The sequence below is a fragment of the Callorhinchus milii genome, unplaced genomic scaffold (assembly GCF_018977255.1).
Source record: "Callorhinchus milii isolate IMCB2004 unplaced genomic scaffold, IMCB_Cmil_1.0 Scaffold2, whole genome shotgun sequence".
Lineage (NCBI taxonomy): Eukaryota > Metazoa > Chordata > Chondrichthyes > Chimaeriformes > Callorhinchidae > Callorhinchus > Callorhinchus milii.
Window position 1 is genome coordinate 28,579,660 of NW_024704743.1, and position 7,904 is coordinate 28,587,563.

The 7,904-nt window shown below is 47.2% G+C and overlaps 1 protein-coding gene across 1 annotated transcript in view; it reads right to left on the reverse strand.

The window, feature by feature from the left end:
• Positions 1 to 4,116, reverse strand: part of ripk1l (receptor (TNFRSF)-interacting serine-threonine kinase 1, like) — a 34,397-nt gene extending 30,281 nt beyond the window's left edge. The window contains exon 1 of the mRNA XM_007889619.2: positions 4,068 to 4,116. The gene's annotated coding sequence lies outside the window, so the exon portion shown is untranslated. The remainder of the gene's footprint in view (positions 1 to 4,067) is intronic.
• Positions 4,117 to 7,904: the final 3,788 nt, after the last annotated feature.

Sequence of the window (7,904 nt, forward strand, 5' to 3'; positions counted from 1 at the left end):
GTACTGTAAAGTGGATTGACAGTTTATTTTGTGGTGATACCCTGCAGCCAGTTGCATACAGCAATGTCTCACAAAAAGCCATGAAGAAAATGACCAATATTATTTGGGGGATTGTTGTCCATGACACCAGGAGAAACTGCTTTCTCTTTGCGAATAGTGCAATAGGATCTTTTACGTCCACCTGAACAGTCAGATAGGACCTCTTTCACTTGTATAAGTGCCACTCACGTAAGAGATTGTCTCCAAGCACTTTCTGTAGGTGGTCTGTGATTTCCTGCAGCTCTACTCCACTGCCCTATCCCTCCCTTCTGCCAACTGCCAATAATAATCCCTCCAAAAAAAAAACAATAATAAATTGGTCATTTTAAATCTACGACTGTTTGTGGGACATTGCTGTGTGCAATTGGCTACCGCGTTCGCCCACAAATATACCATCAATTCACTTACAGTGTGTTCTGTGAAGCGCTTTGGGACGTCCTCCCGACGTGAAAAGCGCTATATCAAATGCAAGGATTATTATTATTATTATTATTAACTGAGGCCTGCTTCATGTTCTCTGATTCACCATAGGCTGGTGAGCTTTCAGACACTTTTTTTTACACTTTCTAGGATTTTGTGGAGTCCTGCAGATTAACAGTTAAAGCGCTCGCCGAGCAAGCAAGAGGACCTGAGTTCGATTCCCAGGCAGGGCGAAACGTTGGCCAAAAAAAAAATGCAGTCAATTCACAGTATATTCTGTGAAGTGCCTTTAGACATCTCGAAGGCACGGTAAGGCACTATATCAAATGCAAGGATTATTATTAATTGTTTCTCCCTCGGCATCAAACCCCTGCTCACAGCTTCAAAACCAATCTAAAATCTCTTTAGCTGCGCTTTTAGCCAACTCCCCACCAGCTTGGGTACCCGTTCCATATGGCAGAAATTCCATTAGACAAACAATCCTGAAGTAATAATAATCCTTGCATTTGATATTGTGCCTTTCACATGAGGAAGACATCTCAAAACGCTTCACATAGCTTACTGTAAAGACTGTATCTTGTAGGTGGTCGCAGCAGCCAATTTGCACACAACAATGTGCTACAAACAGCAATGATGTTTTTTGGAGGGAGTTGTTGGCTAGGACACCAGGAGAAAATCCTAAATCGTGTCATGAGATCTTTAACTCTTGGAGTCCAAGACCCTATTGGATCTTAGTTCTTGGATCCTTTAACGTATTGGTTAGAGCACTCGCCTTGCAAGTGAGGTTCGATTTCCAGGTGGGGTGAAATATTAGGCAAGTTTCTTTACTCCACATTGCTCTGGTTACTTAGAAGTATGTAGGAATTCATTTGTTAGTCAATTGTCGGATTGCTTTTCTGGTGGTAATAATCCCTTAAAAAAAAAATAAGTTGGTCACGCTGTTTGTGGGACACTGCTGTATGCAATTGGTTTCCACGTTTCACCCAAAAACATGCAGTCAATTCATTTTATAATATATTCTGTGAAGTACTTTGAAACATCTCAAAGACTTGATAAGACACTGTATCAAATGCAAGGATTATTATTATTTAACATCCTCTGAACAAGCAGAGAGGATCTCAGTTTAATGCCTGAGTCGAAGGATGGCAGCTCATATATTTTACTGGAGGAAGTTCTTCTCGCTTTAGAAAATCACACCACCAAAGGCTAAACTCCTAGACCCGGATGAGTGGAGACAGTAAAGGAGTTCGGACAAGGTCAGTTAGGTGCCATTGGCAGCATTGCCCAACATTGGCAAAGAAGGAATTGCTCCGCTAATTGGCGAACAGATAGAGCAATGGATTTCCACGTTCTAACCCCTTTGAATCCTTCAGCATAGAAGGAGGCCATTCAGCCCATCATGTCTGAGATGGCTCTTTGAAAGAGCTATTCAATTAGTCCCATTCCCCTGCTCTTTCTCCATAGGCTTGCAATTTTTTTTATTTTGAATTATATATCCAATTCCATTTTGAAAGTTATTATTGAATCTGGTTCCACCACCCTTGTCAGATAGTTCATGCCAAATCGTAACACTTGCTGCACAAAAAAATTCTCCTCATCTTCCCTCTGTTTCTTTTGGCAATTATCTTAAATCTGATTACTGACCCACTCATCAATGAGTTTCTCCTTATTTACCCCCAAAACAAACAGTCAATTAATTTTATAATATATTCTGTGAAGCACTTCGAAACATCTCAAAGACTCAATAAGACGCAGTTTCTCCTTATTTAGTCTATCGAAAACCCCGTAAAATATTGAACACATCTGTTAAACCATTCCTTAACCGTCTCTGCTCTGAGAACAACAATCCTTGCTTCTCCAGTTTGCATCATGATCGCGCACATTGCACCATAAAGGTTTCTTAAACGAACATCCTGTTTCAGTGTTTGAATACTTAAAATATTGTGATGATTTGAGTCAACACAACTGAGCCAGGCTGACACAACAGGAAGCCTTTCACAATGCGGAACATCTCGGAGCACTTTGCAAAGACTGAGCCCCTCTGTTCGCAACACCAAGATGTGGGGTTTGAGTTGGTTACTCTCCAGCATCACTCCCACATCACTCACTCTGAGGTCCACCCCCCTCCAACCTCAGCTCTTGCTGAGCTGCAAACCTGCCCTGTACTTTGTGGGATTGTATAAACAGCGATTGCTCCTCTGGGGGGAAGAGTGCACATTGCGTTTCACATTCACAGGGACTTTCCTACCTTTAACCCTTTAACGATGGGAATCCCCGGAACAGGAGTCGGAATAACCGAAAGATGACGAGTTCCTCCTGTACCGTTATCAGCTTCTGCCCATCACTCACCTGATGCCCATCACTCACCTGATGCCCATCACTCATCTGATGCCCATCACTCACCTGATGCCCATCACTCACCTGATGCCCATCACTCACCTGATGCCCATCACTCACCTGATGCCCATCACTCACCTGATGCCCATCACTCACCTGATGCCCATCACTCACCTGATGCCCATCACTCATCTGATGCCCATCACTCACCTGATGCCCATCACTCACCTGATGCCCATCACTCACCTGATGCCCATCACTCATCTGATGCCCATCACTCACCTGATGCTCGGGCCCAGAGGCAGCAAAGGGCAGAGGAGACGAGTGAAAACTCACACCATCGATGTGGTGTCTGTCCACCGGTGCCAACAGCTCACAAGTGAACAGCGGCTCCTCCTCCCTGTGCTGTGCTCAGTGCAGCAGCGACAGCCCCAACATCAGCTCTGAGCTCTCCCACAGCAGCAGCTGCGGTTGGACCATAAGCGTCTGAGTGCAGCGCAGAGTGACCCTGAGGGCTGTGTGTGTGTGTCTGTGTGTGTGTGTGTCTGTGTGTGTGTGTGTCTGTGTGTGTCTGTGTGTGTGTCTCTGTGTCTGTGTGTGTGTCTCTGTGTCTGTGTGTGTGTCTCTGTGTATGTGTCTGTGTGTGTGTGTCTCTGTGTGTGTCTGTGTGTGTGTGTGTGTGTCTCTCTGTGTGTATGTGTCTCTGTGTGTGTATGTGTCTCTGTGTGTGTATGTGTCTCTGTGTGTGTGTGTGTCTCTGTGTGTGTCTGTGTGTGTGTCTGTGTGTGTGTCTCTGTCTCTGTGTGTGTCTGTGTGTGTGTGTGTCTCTCTGTATGTGTGTGTCTCTGTGTGTGGGTGTGTGTCTGTGTGGGTGTGTGTCTCTGTGTCTGTGTGTCTGTGTTTGTGTCTGTGTGTGGGTCTGTGTGTCTGTGTGTATCTGTGTGTGTCTGTCTGTCTGTCTGTGTGTGTGTGTGGCTCAGAGTCTGGTCTCTCAGACAGTCTGTGCCTTTACAGACAGTGCTGCTCTGTGGCTGCACCAGACGCCCCCACACCCGCTGCTGTGTGTCCCTGCAGCCCGCAGGCAGCCCCGGCTCTCTCCGCTTTCTGCAGCTTCAAAAAATATATATATATATAAGGCTGTAAAACACACCCAAAATACCGTCCTGTTCTTTTCAGTTTACCTCGAATCGCGAAGCCGTCTGACGCTTCCAAACAAAGGAAAATCGCATTAAATCCGCTTAACAACAATAAAAAATCCAAACCCAAATTACTTGAATCTGAGATCCTTTTCGAGAATAGAAAGTCGTTGGCAGTGGGTATGTGAGTGAGTCAGTGAGATACTTTTTGCCTTTTGGCTCACTTTAAAGTTTCGTTTTCGGTTTTAAAGGGGTTGGACTTGAACCTCTGGTTAAGTCCCAGTGAAAGTATTAGTTGGTGCTGCAGATGTTCAAAATCCACAGCAGGTTTGGATCAACACCAGATGTGATTCTGCCTCTTGTTGGGTTACACACTGGTATGTGAGGCTTCACTGGGTACCAAGGGACAACCCATTGCCACATTTAACGTTATCCAAACCAGACTAAGAGTTTCACATGTCAACTACACATGGGAATGTCCCTTGTCTGGAATTGTGGATTACAGGAATTCCTTGTTAAAACAAGATCCAATAACTATCATTTGCAAAGAGATGAGAGCTTTTGGGCTAACAATCCCCCAGATGAAGTCATTACCATCCTGGCTGTTTTTGACTGTCATGTTTGACTCCAAATACAGAGCGAAGAGCTATTGACATCAAAGGTAATACAGGGCAAACCTGCTATGATACAGTCGCCAGTGTCCAATAATTATAATAATCCTTGTATTTGATATCGCGCCTTATCACGTTGTTAGATGGTTCGTGGAGTCCTGTAGCTCAGTGGTTAGAGCACTCGCTTTGCAAGCAAGAGACCTGAGTTCAATTCCAGGCAGGGCGAAACCTTGGGCAAGTTTCCTTACTCCACACAGAGCCTAATAATAATCCCTCCAAAACCAAAAACAATAATAAATTGGTCATTTTCAATCTACGACTGTTTGTGGGACATTGCTGTGCGCAATTGGCTGCCGCGTTCGCCCACAAATATACAGTCAATTCACTTTACAGTGTGTTCTGTGAAGCACTTTGGGCCGTCCTCCCGACGTGAAAAGCGCTATATCAAATGCAAGGATTATTATTATTATTATTTAGATGTCACAAATTCTTCACAGGATACATTGTAAATTGGATTGACTGTGTTTTGTTGGCGAAACGTGACAGTCAATTTGCGCATAGCAATGTCTCATTGGTTCAGTGACAAATATCTCAGCTGTGTGTTATAAGCCTCTGTGAAAATGGGGACTTCCTCTGCAAAGTGATGCCAGTAATGCCTACACATAGCTTTCAGGAAGTGATGTTAGTGGTATCTTGATGACCCAGAAGTCAACCTTTTTAGCATGGGAAGCTAGCTGGTTAGTGTCAGTTTTAATGCACTTAGTGCATGAGTATTCACAATGGATAATAATAATAATCCTTGCATTTGATATAGCGGCTTTTACATCAGAAAGACGTCTCAAAGCGAGGATGGGGGTGATAGGGTCACAGAGCCCGATGCGGGAGAGGACACGGGCTGCAGAGTTCTGGATGATCTGCAACCTGTGGAGGGAGGAGTTGGGGAGGCCGACAAGTAACGAGTTTACATAGTCAAGTCTCGATGCAATGAGTGCATGCATGAGAGTTTCGGCGGCCTGTGGTGTGAGACAGTGGCGGAGCCGGGCGATGTTGCGGTGGTGGGGTAAGGCAGAACAGGTCATGGTATGGATGTGGGGTAGAAAGGATAGTTGAGGGTTAAACAAGTTGCCAAGGTTCCAGATAGCAGTGGTCCTGGAGTCAAGGGTGGAGGCAGAGAGATACAGTTGGGTGTCATCTGCATACATGTGGAAGTTGACCTTATGTCTGCGGATGATGTCACCAAGAGGGAGCATATAGGTATTGAAGAGGAGGGGAACAAGGACAGAGTCCTCAGGAGTGCCGCACGAGACGGTGCAGGGGCTAGAGGAGAAACCATTAGTGGAGATAAAGTGGAGGCATTGTGAGAGGTACGATCTGAACCAGCCGAGGACAGGGACTGGTGTCAAAGGCAGCAGAGAGGTCAAGGAGGATGAGGAGGCAGAGAGAACCCTGGGATTGTCCTTGGCCTCCAAGAACACCCTCATTTCTTAAATTCAGTAAAAAAATTGTTGACAATCATCTTCCCAATAGGTTTTCAGCTGTTTTGGGGTATTCATAAATCATAATACCAAATACAATAACAACAACAACAAGATTCCATTTATTGAGCGCCTTTCACGTCAGGAGGACGTCCCAAGGCGCTGTACAGTTGGGTCAGGACCCGAGCAGGGGGGAAATGGTCAGGGTGAGGGGAGGGAAGGGAGGGAGCGAGGAGCGGGTAGAGAGTCGAGAGGGGAGCTGAAGGCACAGTCAAAGAGAAAGGTCTTGAGACCAGCCTTCTAGGAGGAAAGGGAGGAAGCAAAGCGAAGGCACTGGGGGATAGAGTTCCAGAGCCAAATATTGGGGCATCTCAGAGCGCTTGGAGTGTCTCGGAGCAACAAGGTGTTGTATATAAAAATTGAGTCAGTAGGTTTCTGAGTAGGTGATGGGGGAATGTAAGTTTACAGACAGCTACATCCCAGTGTACCAGAACTGAAGAGAATATACATTGGCAGTGACCTGATGACTTAAGCCGGCCCTTTTTACAACAACAACACAACAACAACAAGATTCCATTTATAGAGCGCCTTTCACGTCGGGAAGACGTCCCAAGGCACTGTACAGTTGGGTCAGGACCCAAGCAGGGGGGAAATGGTGAAGGGAGGGAAGGGAGGGAGCGAGGAGGGGGTAGAGAGTCGAGAGGGGAGCTGAAGGCACGGTCAAAGAGAAAGAATGTACTGGGGGATGGAGTTCCAGAGCCCAGGGGCTGAGAGGCTGAAGGCCCGGCCACCGATGGTAGGGCGGTTGGGGCGGAGGACGTGGAGCAGACCGGAGCCAGAGGAACGGAGGGTACGGGCAGGTAAGTAGGGGGATAGTAGGTCGGAGAGGTAGGAGGGAGCGAGGCCGTGAATGGCCTTGTAGGTGAGGATGAGGATCTTGAAATCAATCCTCTGGGGGATGGGGAGCCAGTGGAGGCGAGCGAGGGTGGGAGTGATGTGGTCCCGAAGTCTGGTGCGGGACAGTACACGAGCTGCAGAGTTCTGAATGACCTGCAGCTTATGGAGGGAGGTGGCGGGAAGGCCGACGAGGAGAGAGTTCCCATAGTCCAGCCTTGAGGTGATAAAGGCGTGGACCATGGTTTCAGCAGCGTGAGGGGTGAGGTAGTGCCGTAGTCTGGCGATATTCCGGAGGTGATGGAAGGCGGTGCCAGTTGTGGTGCGGATATGAGGGAGAAAGGACAGCTCAGGGTCGAACAGAACACCGAGGTTCCTGACTGGCTTTGAGAGGTGGAGAGTGCAGCCTTGGATGCTGATGCTGTCAGCGCCTGAGGTGCGGAGGCGCTGACGTGAGCCAATCAGGAGTGCCTCAGTTTTACGCACGTTGAGCTGAAGAAAGTTGTCTCTCGTCCAGGACTCGATGTCGGACAGACTGTCAGGACATCGGTGATCGTGGAGTTAAGGGTAGAGGAGGAAAGGTAGAGTTGGGTGTCATCCGCATACATGTGGAAGTTAACCCCATGTCTGCGGATGATGTCACGAAGGGGGAGCATAGAGAGGGTGAAGAGGAGGGGACCGAGGACAGAGCCCTGAGGGACACCGCACAAGACAGTGTGGGGGCTGGAGGAAAAGCCATTCGTGGAAACAAAGTGAAGAAGGTGGGAGAGGTACGACCTAAACCACTCAAGGACAGGGCTTTGAAGGCTGAGGTGGGAGGACAAGCGGTGGAGGAGGATAGCATGGTCAACAATACAGTGATGTGATCAGTGACAACATGACGTGGAAGCGCTTACTGGCTTTTATGCCCATTATAAAGCTAGTTGGGATTTTATAGGTCACAACTACCACATTATAATGGGGCTTTACCAATTAAAGAAATGGCCTATGCA